Consider the following 24,179-nt stretch of genomic DNA (forward strand, 5'->3'; position numbering starts at 1 on the left):
GATGCCTGGCTGGGCGTTTAACGCCCAAAAGGGTAGTGCTTTGGGCGTTAAACGCCAGAATGTGCACCATTCTGGGCGTTTAACGCCAGGATGGCACAAGAGGGAAGATTCTGTTTTTAATTCAAATTTTTTTTTCAGGATTTCAAAATTTTTCAAAATCAAACCTTTTTTAAATCAAATCTTTTCAATCAAATCTTTTTCAAAATCAATTTCTTTCCATTTTCAGAAATACTTGCTATCAATTAATGATTTGATTCAACATTTCAAGTATGTTGCCTTTTCTGTTGAGAAAGGTTTAATGTTTGAATCATATCTTTTCTTGTTAGCCAAGTCATTAATTTTTAAAATCAAATCTTTTCTTTAAATTGTTTTTCAAATCATATCTTCTCAATCACATCTTTTTAAAACCATAACTTTTAACTCATATCTTTTTAATCACATCGTTTTCAAAATAGTTTTCAATCATATCTTTTTAATTTCTAATTTCAAAATCTTTTTCAAAAATCACTTGATTTTTTTTTTCAATCTTAGTTTTCGAAAATCAATAACTATTTTTCAAAATGTTTTTAAAATTTTTTACTTAATTTTCGAAAATTTCTTCCCCTCTTCTCACATCCTTCTATTTATGGACTAACATTATTCCTCAATGAACAATTCGAACTCCATCTCTCTTGATAAGTTCGAATTCTTCTACTTCTTCCTTCTATTTTTCTTTTCCTCTGACACCTCAAGGAATCTCTATACTGTGACATAGAGGATTCCATATTTTCTTGTTCTCTTCTCTTTCATATGAGCAGGAGCAAAGACAAAAGCATTCTTGTTGAGGCTGACCCTGAACCTGAAAGGACCTTGAAGCGAAAGCTAAGAGAAGCTAAGGCACAACTCTCTATAGAGGATCTAACAGAAAGCTTCAAAGAAGAAGACATGGCAGCCGAAAACAACAACAATGCCAACAATGCAAGGAAGGTGCTGGGTGACTTTACTGCACCTACTCCTGACTTCTATGGGAGAAGCATCTCTATCCCTGCCATTGGAGCAAACAACTTTGAGCTTAAGCCTCAATTAGTTTCTCTAATGCAACAGAATTGCAAGTTCCATGGACTTCCATTGGAAGATCCTCATCAGTTTTTAGCTGAATTCTTGCAAATCTGTGACACTGTCAAGACCAATGGGGTTGACCCTGAGGTCTACAGACTTATGCTATTCCCTTTTGCTGTAAGAGACAGAGCTAGGATATGGTTGGACTCACAACCTAAAGAAAGCCTGAACTCTTGGGAAAAGCTAGTCAATGCCTTCTTGGCAAAGTTCTTTCCACCTCAAAAATTGAGTAAGCTTAGAGTGGAAGTCCAAACCTTTAGACAGAAGGAAGGAGAATCCCTCTATAAAGCTTGGGAAAGATACAAACAATTGATCAGAAAGTGTCCCTCTGACATGCTTTCTGAATGGAGCATCATATGTATCTTCTATGATGGTCTGTCTGAACTATCCAAGATGTCTTTGGATAGCTCTGCTGGAGGATCTCTTCATCTGAAGAAGACGCCTGCAGAAGCTCAAGAAATAATTGAAATGGTTGCAAATAACCAATTCATGTACACTTCTGAAAGGAATCCTATGAACAATGGGACGAATCAGAAGAAATGAGTTCTTGAGATTGATACTCTGAATGCCATATTAGCTCAGAACAAGATATTGACTCAGCAAGTCAATTTAATTTCTTAAAGTCTGTCTGGAATGCAAAATGCACCAGGCAGTACTAAGGATGCTTCATCTGAAGAAGAAGCTTATGATCCTGAGAACCCTTCAATGGAAGAGGTGAATTACATGGGAGAACCCTATGGAAACACCTATAATTCTTCATGGAGAAATCATCCAAATCTCTCATGGAAGGATCAACAGAGACCTCAACAAGGTTTCAACAACAATAATGGTAGAAGAAACAGGTTTAGCAATGGCAAGCCTTTTCCATCATCTTCTCAGCAACAGACAGAGAATTCTAAGCAGAACCACTCTGACTTAGCAACCATGGTCTCTGATCTAATCAAAACCACTCAAAGTTTCATGACTGAAACAAGGTCTTCCATTAGAAACTTGGAGGCACAAGTGGGTCAGCTGAGCAAGAAAATTACTGAACTCCCTCCTAGTACTCTCCCAAGCAATACAGAAGAAAATCCAAAAGGAGAGTGCAAGCCCATCAACATGGCCGAATTTGGAGAGGAGGGAGAGGCAGTCAATGCCACTGAGGAAGACCTCAATGGACGTCCACTGGCCTCCAATGAGTTCCCTAATGAGGAACCATGGAAATCTGAGGCTCACACTGAGACCATAGAGATTCCAATGGATTTACTTCTGCCATTCATGAGCTCTGATGAGTATTCTTCCTCTGAAGAGGATGAATATGTCACTGAAGAGCAAGTTGCTAAATACCTTGGAGCAATCATGAAGCTAAATGACAAGTTATTTGGTAATGAGACTTGGGAGGATGAACCTCCTCTGCTCACCAAAGAACTGGATGACTTGTCTAGGCAGAAATTACCTCAAAAGAGACAAGATCCTGAGAAGTTTTCAATACCTTGCACCATAGGCACCATGACCTTTAAGAAGGCTCTGTGTGACCTAGGGTCAAGTGTAAACCTCATGCCTCTCTCTGTAATGGAGAAGCTAGGGATCTTTGAGGTGCAAGCTGCAAGAATCTCACTAGAGATGGCAGATAATTCAAGAAAACAAGCTTATGGACTTGTAGAGGATGTTCTGGTAAAGATTGAAGACCATTACATCCCTGCTGATTTCATAGTCCTAGAGACTGAGAAGTGCATGGATGAATCCATCATCCTTGGCAGACCCTTTCTAGCCACAGCAAAGGCTGTGATTGATGTGGACAGAGGAAAATTGATCATTCAAGTGAATGAAGAATCCTTTGTGTTTAAGGCTCAAGGATATCCCTCTGTCACCATGGAGAGGAAGCATGAAGAGCTTCTTTCAAAACAGAGTCAAACAGAGCCCCCACAGTCAAACTCTAAGTTTGGTGTTGGGAGGCCACAACCAAATTCTAAAGTTTGGTGTTGAACCCCCACATTCAAACTCTAAGTTTGGTGTTGGGAGGTTCCAACATTGCTCTGACTATCTGTAAAGCTCCATGAGAGCCCACTGTCAAGCTACTGACATTAAAGAAGCGCTTGTTGGGAGGCAACCCAATGTTATATTTAATCTATTTTCCTTTATTATTTTATGTTTTCTGTAGGTTGATGATCATGAGAAGTCACAAAATCAATTGAAAAAGCAAAATCAGAATGAAAAACATAAAGAAAAACAGCACACCCTGGAGGAAGAACCTGCTGGCATTTAAACGCCAGTAAGGGTAGCAAATGGGCGTTTAACGCCTAGTCTGGCACCATTCTGGGAGTTTAACACCAGAAAGGGGCACCAGACTGGCGTTAAACGCCAGGAAAGGGTAAGAAGTTGGCGTTAAACACCAGAAAGGGGCACCAGCCCGGCGTTTAACGCCAGAATTGGCATAGAGAGCATTTTTGCTCGCCACTTGGTGCAGGGATGACTTTTCCTTGACACCTCAGGATCCCCACCTACCCCACCACCCTCTCTCTTCTTCTTCACCCATTCACCAATCACCTCAACACCTCTTCCCCAAAAACCCTTCACCTATCAAATCCCATCTTTCTCTTCACCATTCATATCCATCCTTCATAAAATCCCACCTACCTCACCATTCAAATTTAAACCACTTTCTCACCCAAACCCACACTCCCATAACCAAACCCTACCCTCTCTCCACCCCTATATAAACCCATCTTCACTCCCTCATTTTCACACACCCTAAACACTACTTCTCCCCCTTTGGCCGAACCCCAATGCCATCTCCATCTCCTCTATTTCTTCTTCTTCTACTCTCTTCTTTCTTCTTTTGCTCGAGGACGAGCAAACCTTCTAAGTTTGGTGTGGTAAAAGCATTGCTTTTTGTTTTTCATAACCATTTATGGCATCCAAGGCCGGAGAAACCTCTAGAAAGAGGAAAGGGAAGGCAAAAGCTTTCACCTCCGAGTCATGGGAGATGGAGAGATTCATCTCAAGGGTGCATCAAGACCACTTCTATGAAGTTGTAGCCTTAAAGAAGGTGATCCCTGAGGTCCTTTTCAAACTCAAAAAGAGTGAATATCCAGAGATCCGACATGAGATCCGAAGAAGAGGTTGGGAAGTTCTTACCAACCCCATTCAACAAGTCGGAATCTTGATGGTTCAAGAGTTCTATGCCAATGCATGGATCACCAAGAACCATGATCAAAGTGTGAACCCGGACCCAAAGAATTGGCTTAGAATGGTTTGGGGAAAATACTTAGATTTTAGTCCGGAAAATGTAAGGTTGGCATTTAACTTGCCCATGATGCAAGAAGATGAACACCCTTACACTAAAAGGGTCAACTTTGATCAAAGGTTGGACCAAGTCCTCACAGTCATTTGTGAAGAAGGCGCCCAATGGAAGAGAGATTCAAGAGGGAAGCCGGTTCAATTGAGAAGGCATGACCTCAAGCCCGTAGCTAGGGGATGGTTGGAGTTTATCCAACACTCAATCATTCTCACTAGCAACCGGTCTGAAGTTACTCTAGACCGGGCCATCATGATCCATAGCATCATGATTGGAGAAGAAGTAGAAGTTCATGAGGTTATAGCCCAAGAACTTTATAAGGTGGCGGACAAGTCCTCTACCTTGGCAAGGTTAGCCTTTCCTCATCTCATTTGTCACCTCTGTTATTCAGTTGGAATTGACATAGAGGGAGACATCCCCATTGTTGAGGACAAGCCCATCACTAAGAAAAAGATGGAGCAAACAAGAGATCCCACTCATCATGAAATCCCTGAGATGCCTCAAGGGATGCACTTTCCTCCACAAAACTATTGGGAGCAAATCAACACCTCCCTAGGAGAATTGAGTTCCAACATGGGACAACTAAGGGTGGAGCACCAAGAACATTCCATTCTCCTCCATGAAATTAGAGAAGATCAAAGAATCATGAGAGAGGAGCAACAAAGGCAAGGAAGAGACATTGAGGAGCTCAAGCACTCCATAAGATCTTCAAGAGGAAGAACAAGCCGCCATCACTAAGGTGGACCCGTTCTTTAATTTCCTTGTTCTTCATTTTCCTGTTTTTCGAAAATTTATGCCTATGTTTATCTATGTTTGTGTCTTATGATCATTAGTGTCTTAGTGTCTATGCCTTAAAGTTATGAATGTCCTATGAATCCATCACCTTTCTTAAATGAAAAATGTTCTTAATTGAAAAAGAGAAGAATTGCATGAATTTTGAATTTTATAACAGATTAATTATTTTGATGTGGTGGCAATACTTTTGTTTTCTGAATATATGCTTAAACAGTGCATATGTCTTTTGAATTTGTTGTTCATGAATGGTTGGTTCTTGAAAGAATGATGAAAAAGGAGACATGTTACTGAGGATCTGAAAAATCATAAAAATGATTCTTGAAGCAAGAAAAAGCAATGATTATTCAAAAAAAAACGAAAAAAGAGAAAAAGAAAAAAATAAAGTTGTGATCCAAGGCAAAAAGAGTGTGCTTAAGAACCCTAGACACCTCTAATTGGGGACTGATGAGTATTATTTTGGTTGGAGACAAGAATCTCTCCCAAAACAATATCAATTTAACCGGCAAGTGCACCGGGTCGCATCAAGTAATAAAAACTCACGAGAGTGAGGTCGATCCCATAGGGATTGATGGATCAAGCAACTTTAGTGGGTGATTAGTTTAGTCAAGCTAACATTGAGTGAATTGTGTGAAGTTGAGCAACAGAAGGTAAAAATTGCAATGAATTTAAATTGCAGAAAGTAAATGGAACTGAAACTTAAAGAGCAAGAAATGTAAATTGTAAGAATCTTAAATTGCAAGAAATTTAAATTGCATGAAATTGTAAAGGGAATTAGGAATTGGATTTGCAGAATTTAAACAAGGAGAAGTTAAATTGCAACAAGCAGAGAAGTAAAAGATGGATTCGATTGATTCGGAATCAAAACAGAAATGTAAATAAACATGAAAAGTAATAAACAGAGAATGTAAAATTGAAATTAAGATCTCAGGACCCAAGAGACTAGATAACCAAGTCTAGATCTCAATGCCTTCCTAGATCCAACAAGAGCAATTGCAAAGAAATTAAAGAAATGTAAAGTGCAGAAGGAGTAGATGAAGAAGCAATTAACCGAAACTGAAATTCAAGTGTGCAGTAAATAAAGCAGAGAGATCTTAGGATGAGATTGAAACAGAATTCCTTCAATTCTCCAACCCAAGACTCAAAAACAAATTAAAGAGAGAGCTCTCTACTACTACTCCTAATGCTCCCTAGTGGAGCCAGCCTTCTTCCAAATATGAAACAGATGCCTATTTATAAGCATCTCTACAAAATGAAAATGAAATTCAAAACAAATTACAATTAAAATGAAATTTCTATTCTAACTATCTTGTGCCTCTGAGTGGTGTCAATTGGGCCCTTGCTCTTGATGGAATTTGGTTGATAAAGGCCTTGGTTGATTGCTCTTGGAGTTTGAAGAGGAACCGAATTGAACCGGGTTGAGTTTTGCAAAGTTGGATTCAAAGTTAGCCTCAAAGTTAGGGGTCTAACTTTGAGACTAACTTTTCATATCAGCAAACCACATTTCCTGATGCCAACGTTGGTGCCAAAGTTAGGGGTCTAACTTTAGCGCCAACGTTGGCCCTTCCTCAAGCACAAATATGGCGCCAACTTTGTCCTCTTGTCATGTTGCCAATTTTATGCCCAATATAGACTATCATATATGGTTGGAAAGCTCTGAATGTCAGCTTTCTAACCCACTTGGAATCACTTAAATTGGACATCTACAACTCAAGTTATGATCATTTGAAGAGGGCATGGTCGCTGGCTTTGGTGTGCAGCGTTTGGGGTAACGTTTGCCCTCAAACGTTGGCGAAAACGCCAGTTCTGGAGGCTCAAACGTTTTGTCCACCCCATACTATTATACATTGTTGGAAAGCCCTGGATGTCTACTTTCATTTGCCGTTGGAAGCGCATCAATTGGAGCTCTACAGCTCGAGTTATACCCCATTGAAGGTGCAGAGGTCAAGTGGCCTCACTGCAGGTTGCCCACATGTTCATTTATGCACATTGCGGGGCAGTTTTCTCCCTCAATTTTAGTGTCCACCATGCAGTGCCATATATGCTTGGAAAGCTCTTGATTCCTACTTTCCAATGCTTCTTGAATCACCTCATTTGGAGCTCTCTAGCTCAAGTTATTCTTGTTGGAAGTACACCCCTTCAAGCTGTTGTGTTTTCATGTGCCAACGTTAGCCTCCAAGTTTGGGGGCTAACGTTGGCGCAAACTTTGGCCAGCCCCTGGGAGGAATTAACATGCCAACGTTAGCCTCCAAGTTAGGGGGCTAACGTTGGCGCAAACGTTGGCAGCCCCTGGGAGGAATTTTCATGCCAACGTTAGCCTCCAAGTTAGGGGGCTAACGTTGGCGCAAACGTGGAACACCCTGGGAAGCATTTTCAATTTCCAACGTTAGCCTCCAAGTTAGGGGGCTAACGTTGAGGCTAACTTTTCATCCAAAAGTTTGTGCCAACGTTTGAGGGCTAACTTCAACTCCAACTTTATATTTCCTGGTTCAATTCCACTTGTTTCATTGTTCCCTCTTTACTTCTAGCCATTCCTTCTTGCTTCAACCTTTTTCCAAGCTTTCTTCACCTATCATAATCAACCAAACACATCAAAGCTATGCTCAAAATCATGAGATATTCATTCTATCCTAATATGCACCAATTATGGCATAAAACCTCAAGAAATAGCATGAATTCATACATGGTTGATTAAATCAAAGGAAGCATGAAAATCTACCCAATTGGCTTGCTTATGGTTCAAGAAAGTGCATAAAACCTATTGAAAACAAAGGAAAAAGCATAGAAAAACATGACATGGTAACATGTCATCACAACACCAAACTTAAACCTTGCTTGTCCCCAAGCAAGAAAAGAATCATGCAATAAAGATTGACAATCCAAGGAAAGAAGATTAGCAACTCAATGTTCATGGTAAGCTAGTTTTCTAAGCATGCTATAATCACAAAAGAAATGTAAATGATTGATGCTTCCATCTAGCTCAATTTATGAAATCTTTCTTTTATATTTCTTCCTTGAAACAAGCTTTTGATTTTTTTATTTAGCTTTTCCTTTTGGGTGCTTTGCCCCATGAGTTGATAACAAAGCTACGACTTCTAAATGCTTTGTTTTCAAGTATTACCACTTGATACATAAGCACCACAAGCATTTGATTAGAGGACTTCATTAAGCTCATTTTTCTTTTCTTTTCTTGACTCTCTAATCATTGATGCTCAGAGCCTTGAGCTTTGAGGGAGTGCTTTTGCACTTTGAGCCTAGCCTTGACTTCTAAGTGTTTTGTTTTCAAGCATTTGGCTTGATACATAAACACCACAAGTACTTAGCAAATAGATTGCCATTGGTACTCAGAGCCTTCAACTTTCTCATTCTTTCCCTTTTTCTTTTCTTGCTTTAATTGTATTTGCTTCTTCAAGGTTTTCATGATTTTCAAAAGATTTCACAAAATGTCCTAGATGAAAACTTCAATTAAATAAAATCCAATGCAATTAAGCACAATCAAACATACTAGCTTTCCAATACTTTTATGCACATGCTAAAATCTTCTTTAATGCCTTGTTTGTTTATGATCATGATACTTTGTTGCTTTTGAATTCACAAAACTCAAGTTGGTAATCATAATGACATAGCACCATGTTGCAATTTAGAAATCAAACTATGCCTTTTCATACACACATGCATACAGAGAAGGTAAAGACAATCATGCAATTTATAGTGCTTGAAACAAATGAGAGGAAAAGGACCTTTACAACCTTGTAGTTCATCTTCTCTATTGTTGTCGTTTTCCTCCCATTCTTCCTCTTTCCCTTGCCAACTCAAAATGCTTGCTCATCCTCAAGCAACAATTAGAACAATGGCTATGGGGCTAAGATGGATCATGAATGTCTTACACAATGAAAAGTTAGTAGTACATGTGTTCTAAGCAAGCAAAATTAAAGATAATAATCAAGGCACAAGAGACAGAGACATCTTGATTGCATAGATAAGAAGATGTGCACAATACATTGCATAAAAGATAAGTGGCACACCAAACTTAGTGTGACACTTTCACTTGGAATTAATGCAAGTATCTTGTAAGAATTGGAACCAAATTTTGTTGCATAGCAACACCAAACTTAGAATGCAACCATATGTCAACTTATTTGAATTAAAACTAAACAAGAGAAACTGTTATTTGTTGAATACAATCACCAAGCCAAGATTTGCCATGAATAAAGCTCTCTTGGTAATGTATTAACAAACACAGTAGCTAAGCAAACTAAATTAAAAGCATTTAAAAACTGAAAAAAAAAATGACTAAAGAAAGCAGAATGAAAAAGTGTCAAATTAAAAGAGGCAAATAAAACTGCAGAGGCATTATGATTATGCAGACAAGTAGTGTTGCTTGAATAAATTGCATAGAAAATAAGTGGCACACCAAACTTAAAATCTTGGTGTGTCACTTTCATTTTTGATTTGATGCAATCATCCAAAAAGATTGAGAACAATTTGTTGCAGGGCAACACCAAACTTAGATTGTAACCATATGCCATTTTATTGAATTTAAACAAAGTAAAGAAAGAAAACAAAGCATAGAAGAGAAACATTACCTACTGTTGGCATGTTGTTCTTTACTTTCTTCCTCTTCTTCCAGTTTGTTAAGAGAAATGACTTCAAAGGAGGAGAAGTTTCAGCTACTGTCCCTTGCCTTGGCTTTTCCTCAGCAAGCTTCCTTTTGCAAATGGCTTGATTGATCTTGCTTACTGGATTAGGGACAGGATTGGTGCTTTTGTTAGTTGCCTTCACTTCTTTGAATCCAAGTCTTGGTTGCTGTGTGATTATTGGAGTTTTATATTCATCCAGAGCCTTTTGTATTGGTGGTTCCATGAACTCCTCCTTTATGTACTTCTCTGCCTCACTTGAGTTTGGAATGACTTCTTCACTTTCTTGCTCCTCCCCTTCCTCTTTTGCACCCAATATTTGTTTTAATTGCTCTATCATGGGGGAGGTTTGTTTATCTTCCCAACATTTCTTCATCTCCTCGTCATACCTTTCAATCATGGATTCAAGTGTTGAGGCGTTTTGGTCCAGGGGGGTTTGTGGAGGTTGTGAGTTTTCATGTTCCTTTATCTCAAGTGGCTTCTGTGGACATGCAGCTTCAGGTTCAATCACCTCATTCTTCCTTGAAAGTTCACTTGATGCAGTGGCCTCCTTATCTTGCTCTTCCACTTTATCCTTCACATCTGTCAGTTGGTCTTTATTTCCCTTGCTTAGTAGTTCTAAGCGTTTATCTGTGTCCTCCTCCAATTGCTTATCTATCTCCTGAGAAAGGATTTTTAGTTCCCTCCAAGATTGTTGACCTTCCTCCACCATCCTGTTAAACATGGACTCAAGTTTTGAGAGTCTTTGGCTCGTGGAGGTTTGTGTTGAGGCATATTTAAGTGATGAAGGATTGTCAATTGAGAAACTGGGATGTGAGGGTGGATGCTCTCTCATTCTGTGGCGACACCCCCATCTACCATGAGGATAATGACTTGAATCATTTTGTGGTGGTGGTTGGTATCCCATATGATTTTCTTGCTCATCTTGTGTTTCTGAAGCATAGCCCCATGAATTGGAGTGCCCAGAATTTGAAGTTTCTTGGTGATATTCCCAACCACCATTAGAGATTGGTGATGGTGGGTAATATCCCATAAAATTTGTTTGATCATAAGATGAGTTGAACTCCATTTGAATTTTGTAAAACACAACACCAAGGAAAATTGAAATTCATATCTCAGAGATGAATTTCTTAGTGAGGCAATAACTCAAACACCTTGGTTTCAACTTAGAACAGAGAACAAAAATAAAGAAAATGCTTGATCTAGACTTCTCACCCACTTAATCATTGTTGATCTAATCAATCCCCGGCAACGGCGCCAAAAACTTGATGAGTATTATTTTGGTTGGAGACAAGAATCTCTCCCAAAACAATATCAATTTAACCGGCAAGTGCACCGGGTCGCATCAAGTAATAAAAACTCACGAGAGTGAGGTCGATCCCACAGGGATTGATGGATCAAGCAACTTTAGTGGGTGATTAGTTTAGTCAAGCTAACATTGAGTGAATTGTGTGAAGTTGAGCAACAGAAGGTAAAAATTGCAATGAATTTAAATTGCAGAAAGTAAATGGAACTGAAACTTAAAGAGCAAGAAATGTAAATTGTAAGAATCTTAAATTGCAAGAAATTTAAATTGCATGAAATTGTAAAGGGAATTAGGAATTGGATTTGCAGAATTTAAACAAGGAGAAGTTAAATTGCAACAAGCAGAGAAGTAAAAGATGGATTCGATTGATTCGGAATCAAAACAGAAATGTAAATAAACATGAAAAGTAATAAACAGAGAATGTAAAATTGAAATTAAGATCTCAGGACCCAAGAGACTAGATAACCAAGTCTAGATCTCAATGCCTTCCTAGATCCAACAAGAGCAATTGCAAAGAAATTAAAGAAATGTAAAGTGCAGAAGGAGTAGATGAAGAAGTAATTAACGGAAACTGAAATTCAAGTGTGCAGTAAATAAAGCAGAGAGATCTTAGGATGAGATTGAAACAGAATTCCTTCAATTCTCCAACCCAAGACTCAAAAACAAATTAAAGAGAGAGCTCTCTACTACTACTCCTAATGCTCCCTAGTGGAGCCAGCCTTCTTCCAAATATGAAACAGATACCTATTTATAAGCATCTCTACAAAATGAAAATGAAATTCAAAACAAATTACAATTAAAATGAAATTTATATTCTAACTATCTTGTGCCTCTGAGTGGTGTCAATTGGGCCCTTGCTCTTGATGGAATTTGGTTGATAAAGGCCTTGGTTGATTGCTCTTGGAGTTTGAAGAGGAACCGAATTGAACCGGGTTGAGTTTTGCAAAGTTGGATTCAAAGTTAGCCTCAAAGTTAGGGGTCTAACTTTGAGGCTAACTTTTCATATCAGCAAACCACATTTCCTGATGCCAACGTTGGTGCCAAAGTTAGGGGTCTAACTTTAGCGCCAACGTTGGCCCTTCCTCAAGCACAAATATGGCGCCAACTTTGTCCTCTTGTCATGTTGCCAATTTTATGCCCAATATAGACTATCATATATGGTTGGAAAGCTCTGAATGTCAGCTTTCTAACCCACTTGGAATCACTTCAATTGGACATCTACAACTCAAGGTATGATCATTTGAAGAGGGCATGGTCGCTGGCTTTGGTGTGCAGCGTTTGGGGTAACGTTTGCCCTCAAACGTTGGCGAAAACGCCAGTTCTGGAGGCTCAAACGTTTTGTTCACCCCATACTATTATACATTGTTGGAAAGCCCTGGATGTCTACTTTTATTTGCCATTGGAAGCGCATCAATTGGAGCTCTACAGCTCGAGTTATACCCCATTGAAGGTGCAGAGGTCAAGTGGCCTCACTGCAGGTTGCCCACATGTTCATTTATGCACATTGCGGGGCAGTTTTCTCCCTCAATTTTAGTGTCCACCATGCAGTGCCATATATGCTTGGAAAGCTCTTGATTCCTACTTTCCAATGCTTCTTGAATCACCTCATTTGGAGCTCTCTAGCTCAAGTTATTCTTGTTGGAAGTACACCCCTTCAAGCTGTTGTGTTTTCATGTGCCAACGTTAGCCTCCAAGTTTGGGGGCTAACGTTGGCGCAAACTTTGGCCAGCCCCTGGGAGGAATTAACATGCCAACGTTAGCCTCCAAGTTAGGGGGCTAACGTTGGCGCAAACGTTGGCAGCCCCTGGGAGGAATTTTCATGCCAACGTTAGCCTCCAAGTTAGGGGGCTAACGTTGGCGCAAACGTGGAACACCCTGGGAAGCATTTTCAATTTCCAACGTTAGCCTCCAAGTTAGGGGGCTAACGTTGAGGCTAACTTTTCATCCAAAAGTTTGTGCCAACGTTTGAGGGCTAACTTCAACTCCAACTTTATATTTCCTGGTTCAATTCCACTTGTTTCATTGTTCCCTCTTTACTTCTAGCCATTCCTTCTTGCTTCAACCTTTTTCCAAGCTTTCTTCACCTATCATAAATCAACCAAACACATCAAAGCTATGCTCAAAATCATGAGATATTCATTCTATCCTAATATGCACCAATTATGGCATAAAACCTCAAGAAATAGCATGAATTCATACATGGTTGATTAAATCAAAGGAAGCATGAAAATCTACCCAATTGGCTTGCTTATGGTTCAAGAAAGTGCATAAAACCTATTGAAAACAAAGGAAAAAGCATAGAAAAACATGACATGGTAACATGTCATCAGGGACTCTAGCAAAGCTGAGTCACAATCTGAAAAGGTTCACCCAATTATGTGTCTGTGGCATATATGTATCCGGTGGTAATACTGGAAGACAGTGTGCTTTGGGCCACGGCCAAGACTCATAAAGTAGCTGTGTTCAAGAATCATCATACTTAACTAGGAAAATCAATAACACTATCTGGATTCTGAGTTCCTATAGAAGCCAATCATTCTGAATTTCAAAGGATAGAGTGAGATGCCAAAACTGTTCAGAGGCAAAAAGCTAAAAGCCCCGCTCATCTAATTAATACTGATCTTCATAGATATTTTTGGAATTCATTGCATATTCTCTTCTCTTTATCTTATTTGATTTTCAGTTGCTTGGGGACAAGCAACAATTTAAGTTTGGTGTTGTGATGAGCGGATAATTTATACGCTTTTTGGCACTGTTTTTAGTATGTTTTAGTTAGTTTTTAGTATATTTTTATTAGTTTTTAGTTAAAATTCACTTTTCTGGACTTTACTATGAGTTTGTGTGTTTTTCTGTGATTTCAGGTATTTTCTGGCTGAAATTAAGGGACCTGAGCAAAAATCTGATTCAGAGACTGAAAAGGACTGCAGATGCTGTTGGATTCTGACCTCCCTGCACTCGAAGTGGATTTTCTGGAGCTACAAAAGCCCAATTGGCGCGCTCTCAACGGCGTTGGAAAGTAGACATCCTGGGCTTTCCAGCAATGTATAATAGTCCATAGTTTACCCGAGATTTGATGGCCCAAACCGGCGTTCCACATCAGCTCAAAACTGCCCAGCGTTAAACGCCGGAACTGGCACAAGAATGGGAGTTAAACGCCCAAACTGGCACAAAAGCTGGCGTTTAACTCCAAGAAAAGTCTCTACACGAAAATGCTTCAATGCTCATTCCAAACACACACCAAGTGGGCCCGGAAGTGGATTTTTATGTCATTTACACGTTTCTGTAAACCCTAGGCCACTAGTCTCTACAAATAGGACCTTTTGCTATTGTATTTTACATCTTTGGATTATTTTCGATCTTAGGATCAGTTTTGGATGCCTAGTTCTTAGATCATTGGGATGCTGGCCATTCGACCATGCCTAGACCTTGTTCTTATGTATTTTCAACGGTGGAGTTTCTACACACCATAGATTAAGGTGTGGAGCTCTGCTGTACCTCGAGTATTAATGCAATTACTATTGTTCTTCTATTCAATTCAGCTTGTTCTTATTCCAAGATATTCATTCGCACTCAAGAACTTGATGAATGTGATGATTATGTGACGCTCATCATCATTCTCACTTATGAACGCGTGCCTGACAACCACTCCCGTTCTACAAGCAAACAAGGCTTGAATGTTTATCTCTTGGATTTCTTAATCGGAATCTTTGTGGTATAAGCTAGAATTGATGGCGGCATTCAAGAGAATCCGGAAGGTCTAAACCTTGTCTGTGGTATTCTGAGTAGGATTCAATGATTGAATGACTGTGACGAGCTTCAAACTCCTGAAGGATGGGCATTAGTGACAGACGCAAAAGAATCAATGGATTCTACTCTAACCTGATTGAGAACCGACAGATGATTAGCCGCGCCGTGATAGGGTGCGTTGAACATTTTCACTGAGAGAACGGGACTGTAGCCACTGACAACGGTGATGCCCAACATACAGCTTGCCATGGAAAGGAGTAAGAAGGATTGGAAGAAGACAGTAGGAAAGCAGAGAGACGGAAGGGACAAAGCATCTCCATACGCTTATCTGAAATTCTCACCAATGAATTACATAAGTATCTCTATCTTTATTTTATGCTTTATTCATAAATCATCCATAACCATTTGAATCTGCCTGACTGAGATTTACAAGGTGACCATAGCTTGCTTCATATCAACAATCTCTGTGGGATCGACCTTTACTCGCGTAAGGTTTATTACTGGGACGACCCAGTGCACTTGCTGGTTAGTTGTGCGAAGTTGTGATAAAGAGTTGAGATTGCAATTGAGCGTACCATGTTGATGGCGCCATTGATGATCACAATTTCGTGCACCAGATGTAAAGGCCTTTGACCTTTACTAGCACGTCCTCTACCTATCCATAAGCCTTTTTCATGGATTTGTCTACCATCTCTAATGAGAATTTGGCAGCCTGTACCTCAAAGATTCCCAGTTTCTCCACTACAGAGAGTGGCATTAAGTTTTTGCCTAACCCCAGGTCACACAGAGCCTTTTCAAAGGTCATGGTGCCTATGGTACAGGGAATTAAGAATTTACCAGGATCTTGTTTCTTTTGAGGTAATGTCTGCCTAACCAAGTCATTCAGTTCGTTGGTGAGGAAGGAGGGTTCATCCACCCAAGTCTCATTACCAAATAACTTGGCATTCAGCTTCATGATTGCTCCAAGGTACTTAGCAACTTACTCTTCAGTAATATCTTCATCCTCCTCAGAGGAGGAATATTCATCATAGCTCATGAAGGGAAGAAGTAGGTTCAATGGAATCTCTATGGTCTCTAGATGAGCTTCAGATTCCTTAGGTTCCTCAATTGGGAACTTCTTTTTGTCCAGAGGACATCCCATGAGGTCATCCTTATTGGGATTCACGTCCTCCTCCTCCTCTCTAGGTTCGGCCACACCAAGTAAGGTTATGGCCTTGCACTCTCTTTTTGGATTCTCTTCTGTATTGTTTGGGAGAATACTAGGAGGAGTTTCAGTGACTCTTTTACTCAGCTGGCCCACTTGTGCCTCCAAATTTCTAATGGATGACCTTGTTTCATTCATGAAACTTAGAGTGGCCTTAGATAGATCAGAGACTATGTTTGCTAAGCTAGAGGGACTCTGCTTAGAATTCTCTGTCTGTTACTGAGAGGATGATGGAAAAGGCTTGCTATTGCTAAACCTGTTTCTTCCACCATTATTAAAGCCTTGTTGAGGCTTTTGTTGATCATTCCATGAGAAATTTGGATGATTTCTCCATGAGGGATTATAGGTGTTTCCATAGGCTTCACCCATGTAATTCATCTCTGCCATTGCAGGGTTCTCAGGATCATAAGCTTCTTCTTCAGAAGATACCTCTTTAGTACTGTTGGATGCATTTTGCAATCCATTCAGACTCTGAGAAATCATATTGACTTGTTGAGTCAATATTTTGTTCTGAGCCAATATGGCATTCAGAGCATTAATTTCAAGAACTCCCTTCCTCTGAGGCATTCCATTACTCACAAGATTCCTTCCAGAGGTGTACATGAACTGGTTATTTGTAACCATTTCAATAAGTTCCTGAGCTTCTGCAGGCATTTTCTTCAGGTGAATAGATCCACCTGCAGAATGGTCTAATGACATCTTAGACAATTCAGACAAACCATCATAGAATATATCCAGGATGGTCCATTCTGAAAGCATGTTAGAAGGACACTTTTTGGTCAGTTGCTTGTATCTTTCCCAAGCTTCATAGAGGAATTCACCTTCTTTCTACCTGAAGGTTTGAACATCCACTCTAAGCTTGCTCAGCTTTTGAGGAGGAAAAATTTTGGCTAAGAAAGCCGTGACCAGCTTATCCCAAGAGTTCATGCTATCTCTAGGTGAGAGTCTAACCATGTTCTAGCTCTGTCTCTTACAGCAAAAAGGAAAAGCATAAGCTTATAGACCTCGAGATCAACTCCATTGGTCTTAACAGTATCACAGATCTGCAAGAATTTAGTTAAGAACTGAAAAAGGATCTTCTGATGGATGTCCATGAAATTTCCAATTCTATTGCATCAGAGAAACTAATTGAGGCTTTAGCTCAAAATTGTTTGCTCCAATGGCAGGAATTGAGATGCATCTTCCATGGAAGTTGGAATTTGGTACAGTAAAGTCACCAGGCATCTTCCTTGCATTGTTGTTGGATTTGGCCATTACTTCTTTTTCGAGATTCTCTTTAAGGTTTTCTCTGGATTGTTATGCTTTAGCTTCTCTTAGCTTCTTCTTCAGAGTCCTTTCAGGTTCAGGATCTGCTTCAACAAGAATGTCCTTATCCTTGCTCCTGCTCATATGAAAAAGAAGAGGACAGAAAAGAAGAGGAATCCTCTATGTCACAGTATAGAGATTCCTTTGTGTGAGTAGAAGAGAAGAAGAATAAGAATGAAGAAGGAAGAAGAAGAATTCGAACACAAAAAAGGGAGGAGTTTGAATTTTGAAAAGAGAAGTGTTAGTAAATATAAAAATAAATAGAAAGAGAGAGAGGGAAATTCGAAAATTAATTAAAAAGGAAAAGGAAAATACTTTTGTTTTTATTTTAAAAATTAGTTAGTATTCGAAAATAAAGAGAAGAAATAAAATTAAAATTAAAATTTAAAACAATTAGTTAATTAAAAAGAGTTTTTAAAAAGGGTGAGGAATTTTGGAAAATTAGAGAGAGAAAAGTAGTTAGGTGGTTTTAAAAATGATAAGAAATAGTAAAACAAACAAAGAAATCAATTAGTTAGTTGAAAAAGATTTGAAAATCAATTTTGAAAAGATAGGAAGTTAGAAAAGATTTTTGAAATCAAATTTTTGAAAAAGATATGATTGGAAAAGAGTTGATTGAAAAAGATATGATTTGAAAAAAGATATGTTTGAAAAGATATGATTGACATTTATTTTGAAAAAGATTTGATTTTTAAAATCATAATTAATGACTTGACTCACAAGAAATCAAAAGATATGATTCTAAAATTTAAAGTTTGAATCTTTCTTAACAAGAAAGTAACAAACTTGAAATGTTTGAATCAAACCATTAATTGTTAGTGTTAATTTCAAAAATTATGAAATAAAGATAAGAAAAAGATTTTGAAAATCAATTCTAAAAAAATTTCGAACATATAAAAGAAAAATGAAAAAGATTTGATTTTTGAAAAAGTTTTGAAAAGATAAGATTTTTAAAATTGAAATCTTTAATTGACTAACGAGAAACAACTTATTTTAAAAAAAAATTTACTGAGTCAACTCAAAGATTTCGAAATTTATGAGTTAAATAAGGAAAAGATACTTTTTTATTTTTTTGAATTTAATGAGGAGAGAGAAAAACCACAAAATGACTCAACACATAAAAATTTTGGATTAAAACAAATGATGCATGCAAGAACACTATGAATGTCAAGATGAACACCAAGAACACTTTGAAGATCATGATGAATATCAAGAACTTATTTTTGAAAATTTTCAAGAAAAGAAAAACATGTAAGACACCAAACTTAGAGATTTTTCATGTTTAGACACTGATAATTCAAAAATGCATATGAAAAACAACAAAAGACACAAAACAAGAAAATATGAAGATCAAACAAGAAGACTTGTCAAGAACAACTTGAAGATCATAAAGAATGCAATGCATGAAATTTTTCAAAAAATGCACAAATTTTAAAAACATGCAATTGACACCAAACTTAAAAATTGACACTAGACTCAAACAAGAAACACAATATTTTTTTTGTTTTATGATTTTATAATTTTTTTGTATTTTTTCGAAAATTATTTTGAAAATAACGAAAAAGAAAAAAAATTTGAAATATTTTTGAAAACTTTTTTGAAAATAAAATAAAGGTTGAAAAAAAAGAAGAAAATTACCTAATTTGAGCAACAAGATGAACCGTCAGTTGTCCAAACTCGAACAATCCCCGGCAACGGCACCAACAACTTGGTGCACGAAATTGTGAACTCAATGGCACTAACAACTTGGTACGCACAATTGTAATCTCAACTCTTTTTCACAACTTCGCACAAGTAACCAACAAGTGCACTGGGTCGTCCAAGTAATAAACCTTATGTGAATACGGGTCAATCCCACGGAGATTGTCGGCTTAAAGCAAGCTATGGTCATCTTGTAAATTTCAATCAGGCTGATTCAAATGGTTATAGAGTTTTGATAATTAAAAGATAAATAAACATAAAATAAGATAGAGATACTTATGCAATTCATTGGTGGGAATTTCAGATAAATGGTATGGAGATGCGTTGTTCCTTCTGAATCTTTGCTTTCCTACTGCCTTCATCAAATCATTCATACTCCTTTCTATGGCAAGCTGTATGTTGGGTGTCACCGTTGTCAATGGCTACTTCTTGTCCTCTCAGTGAAAATGGTCCTCTATGGTTTCTGTACGGCTAATCAACTGTCGGATTTCTCGTCTCGGATGAAAAATACCATGCACAGATATCGTATGGCTAATCAGCTGTTGGTTCTCGATTGTGTAAGAATAGAATTTACTATCCTTTTGTGTCTGTCACCACGCCCTACAGTCGTGAGTTTGAAGCTCGTCATAGTTATCCCATCCCAGATCCTACTCGGAATACCACAAATAAGGTTTAGACTTTCCAGATCTCAAGAATGCTGCCAATGGATTCTAGCTTATACCACTGATAAACCCTGATTTCGTGGTTTATTTTGTGCTTATTTTGAGGGATTTATTCACCTTTTTCCCACATTTATTCAATGAAATAGCATGGTTTCGTAATTCTCCTTTGAATTGTGCTTGAATGTAAAAACATGCTTTTTAGGCCTTAAATCAGTAATTTTAATTTATTTTAATTCCATTCGATGCCTTGATGTGTTTTTTAAGTAATTTCAGGTCTATAAGGCAAGTATTGGATGGAAGAAATGAAGAGAAAAGCATGCTAAGAGGAGAATGCATGAAGAAACAAAGACTTGGAATGCACCAATAGACGCGCACGCGTACAAGGCGCGCACGCGCAAAAGTGGTTTTTCACAAGGACGCGCACGCGTACATACCGCTTCCGCGCGGATGAGGATTTGCCAATAGACGCGCACGCGCACATGGCGCGCGCGCGCCAATACTCTTACTTGGCCCACTTAAAGGCAAAATGCTGGGGACAATTTCTGAGCAGCCCAGGCCCAATTCCAACTTGTTTCTAAGTTTATTTCATGCAGAATTGAAGTCCAAGCAAAGGGGGAGCAATTAATTGTAGGTTTAGCATAATGTAGGTTAGTTTCTAGAGAGAGAAGCTCCCTCTTCTCTCTAGAATTAGGTTAGGTTAATTTCCATCTTAGATCTAGGTTTAATTCATACTTTGATTCACTTTTCTTTTATATAATTCCTTGTTCCTCTACTCTTTCTCTCTTTAATTTGTATCTCATTCTTGTAATTGCATACTTTGTTGTTGATGCACTTTTTGTTCTTCTATTTTCAATTCAATGCAATTTATGATTCATGTTTCTTTATTGTTCAATTGATTTGTTGTTTGTTTAATTCCTTGCAATTGAGTAGTGTAGCTTTACATTCCTTGCAATTTTACTATGCTTTCCTTGTATGCCTTCCAAGTGTTTGATAAAATGCTTGGAAGGATGGTAGAGTAGATTTTGAGCATTCTTGGCTTGGAAAGAGTGATTGGGTAATCTTGAGTCATGAAAACCCAACTCATGTTGGCGATCTAGAGTTGTTAGCTAGTATTGTTTCCATTGACGCTAATCTTTTGCTAATTTAATTAGTGAGTTGATTAGGACTTATGGAATATTGTTTCCATTGACGCTAATCTTTTGCTAATTAAATCAGTGAGTTGATTAGGACTTTTGGATTGAGATTAGCTAGTCTCGTTAGACTTTCTCCCTATTTGTTTGAGTTGACGTAATGAGATAAATTCTTGTTTATATTTGTGATATGATTGATTATCTTGTTTGACTTTCTCCCTCTTTGTTGGAGTTGACTAAATAAGATGAATTAATCATGCATGACTAGGATAGAAAGCTTATGATCTCAATTCATTGCTATGAATGTCTCTTTTTATTACTTGCTTTCTTTAATTACTTGCTCAATTTACTTTTCTTGTCTTTTTATTTTATTTCCCTTCTAATCAACCAAAACCCCCCTATACCCCTCATAGCCAATAATCATACACTTCATTGTAACTCCTCGTGAGACGACCCGGAGTCTAAATACTCCGGTTATTTCTTATTTGGGATTTGTTCCTTGTGACAACTAAAATTTTTGATGTGGGAATTGTTTGTTGGATTAGAACTATGCTTACAACGAAGTAATTCTTTCTATAAGAAGAAAATCTAGACCGACACTCAAAACGCCATTATCAAAATGGCGCAGTTGCCGGGGAGTTGCAATGGTGTTATATTATTGGTTATTGTATATATTGTGAATAGCTTGTTTTTGGTTTGTTTGTTGATTTTTGCTAGTTGTAGGATTTAGTTTTCTTCATTTCTTGTTAGCTTTTGTTTTTGTTTTCTCTTTCACTATGAATTCTCATTTTAGCTATGAGTGTGATTACAACTATGTTGTAGGAAATGGGAACTTCAATGAAGATGTGTATCAAGGATGGGATAACCAAAGGTCGGAGGAGCCATATGCATATGATCAATCCTCATGGCAACAACCTCCACCAATGCACTATGAAGAAGAGCCATTCTTTGATGCATGCCAATTCAATGGTTATGGTAAATCCCCTTGTGACTTTCAAGAACCACCACCATATGCCTATGAGCCATATCCTCAACATAGCCCTCAACCATACTCACAAGCCCCTTCTTACCAACCATCTTCATATGACCCTAATCCATATCCATCCTACCAATACCCATATGAGCCATATGAACCACATATAGAGCCACCACCATTCCAACATCAACATTTTCAAGAGCCACCCCCTCCATATTATTGCCAAGATGAACCACCTCCAATGTATGAAAAATTCCAACCACAAGATGAATACCACTTTCCACCACAACCTCCCATGGAAGAATATTCATGCCCTCTAATCCATGAGTCATATGAACCTACCCATGATATCCAAGAAGAACAAGAGTCAATGGATCATATCAAGGAGACATTGGATCAATTTCAAGCAACCATGGAGTGTTTTGTGCAACAAATGGAAAGAATGGAAAATATTGAACCACCACAACGTTACCAAGAAGAACCACCTTCCAACTACAATACCCTTCCCTCAAACGATGAATACTCTCTTCCACCATCATATCTTAAGGCAACACGAGGAGGATGAAAAGAGATTTGTGGAGTTAAGAGCAAAAACGGCTATCATGGTAGAAGCCATTAGCAACATCGTCTCATCCCGCCTAAGCCTATGTGATCAAGGCACTTCCATTGTGGAATGTGGAGAAGCAACCAAGAAGCTTAGCGAGGGAGTGAACTTAAAGCTCCAAGGTGAAGAAGAGGAGTTAAAGTAAGAAATGCAACAAGAGGATGAGGTAGGGATTATTAAACAAGGGGAAGAAGTGGTTGAAGACTTAGGAGATGCAGAACCTCCTTGGGAACATAGAGTTGAAGAAAATCCCTCCAAGATGATTGAAATTGATGCTAGGGAGGAAAGTGCACACCTTCCAAGGCATATTCCATATGAAGCCGTGGATGGGATAGAGCAAGCATTGAGTTCCCTTGGTGAGGAAGATCAAGCACCAAGTCTTAGTGGTGAAGAATCCTTTGAACATGAAGAACCTTCCCCCATTGGATTTGATAGCAATGTGGAGGTAAATTTCTCTCATCCTCCCATTTATGATTTGTGTAAGGGAAAAGGTTTGGATAAAATTGTTGAACAAAGGATTGAAATTAAGAGATCTTGTGGAGAGGTGGAAGTCCTTAGACAAAGGAGGATGGGAATTGAATACGCCTTGTCAAGACCCTTGGAATCACCTTTGCCTAGGTTGCCATCTGCACCTTTATTTGAGTAGGTGAAATTCACTTCTATTAGCTTTATTATCCCACTTGAATATGGTTTTCTTGAGACGGATGGCCAACATAGGATGCTTTGTGGGATGAAGCGTAAAAGAAAGATGTTTCATGGTTGGCGTTGCAAATCAAGGCTCATTATGGTTGATGCATCAAACATGAGATATAAAGGTTGGAGTAGTGCTCACCGAGATGGGTCTAGGAAGATTGTTGGTCACTTTATAGAGAATTCACCTTGCTCACCACCCGGATGGGCTAATAATGAGAGTCAACTTCAAGACGGGTGCGAAAACAAAGTGTGGGATCCCGGATCACACAAGGAAAATCAACTTTGGGAGCCTACGGTTTGTGAAGAACTCCATCAACAGTTGGTGCAAATGATAAAGAATCTTGAGGCACAATGGAGAACCAAGCATTGTGGATGTTCCAAGATGGCTTCAAGCACAAGCCACCTTGATAGGAGCTCACCATAAGTCCAACGTAAGGACAATAAACAAAAGTGCTAGGTGGGAGACAACCCACCATGGTAACATCTTTTCATTTTCTCCTTTGTAAATATTGGTAAAGTTAGTTTAATTTCATGTTTTGTTTGATTAGTTTTGTTTAATTGGGAGTCTAGTAGGTTAAATAAGGTTTTATGATGTTTTGGTAGCTGTTCGGAGGCTTGAAATGCTTTGATTGGTGCAAAAATATAGAAAAAATTTTGAAAAACAGAGCACCACCCACGCGCACGCGCACTCCACGCGTACGCGTGCCCAAGCAATTTCGGCCATCCACGCGCACGCGCCATGTACGCGTACGCGTGGATTGAATTTTTCGACCCTCCATACATTTTCCCGAGAGTTGTGCCTGGAGTGTGCCAACTTTGTGCCCAAAGGCACGCGCACGCGTACCTTGCGCGGATGCGCCACTCTCGAAATAAACCACCGATGCGCAGGCGTGCCGCACGCGTACGCGTCGCTTCCATTTCATCCATCCACGCTTGCGCGCACATGGCGCGCACGCGTGGATTGCCCTGTTTCACTCACCTTCTTTTCTTCTCTTCTTTCCATTTCTTTCCTTCTTCTCTCTTCTCTTCTTTTCTTTCCACCCTTCA

Source organism: Arachis stenosperma, chromosome 4, assembly GCF_014773155.1.
Source record: "Arachis stenosperma cultivar V10309 chromosome 4, arast.V10309.gnm1.PFL2, whole genome shotgun sequence".
Lineage (NCBI taxonomy): Eukaryota > Viridiplantae > Streptophyta > Magnoliopsida > Fabales > Fabaceae > Arachis > Arachis stenosperma.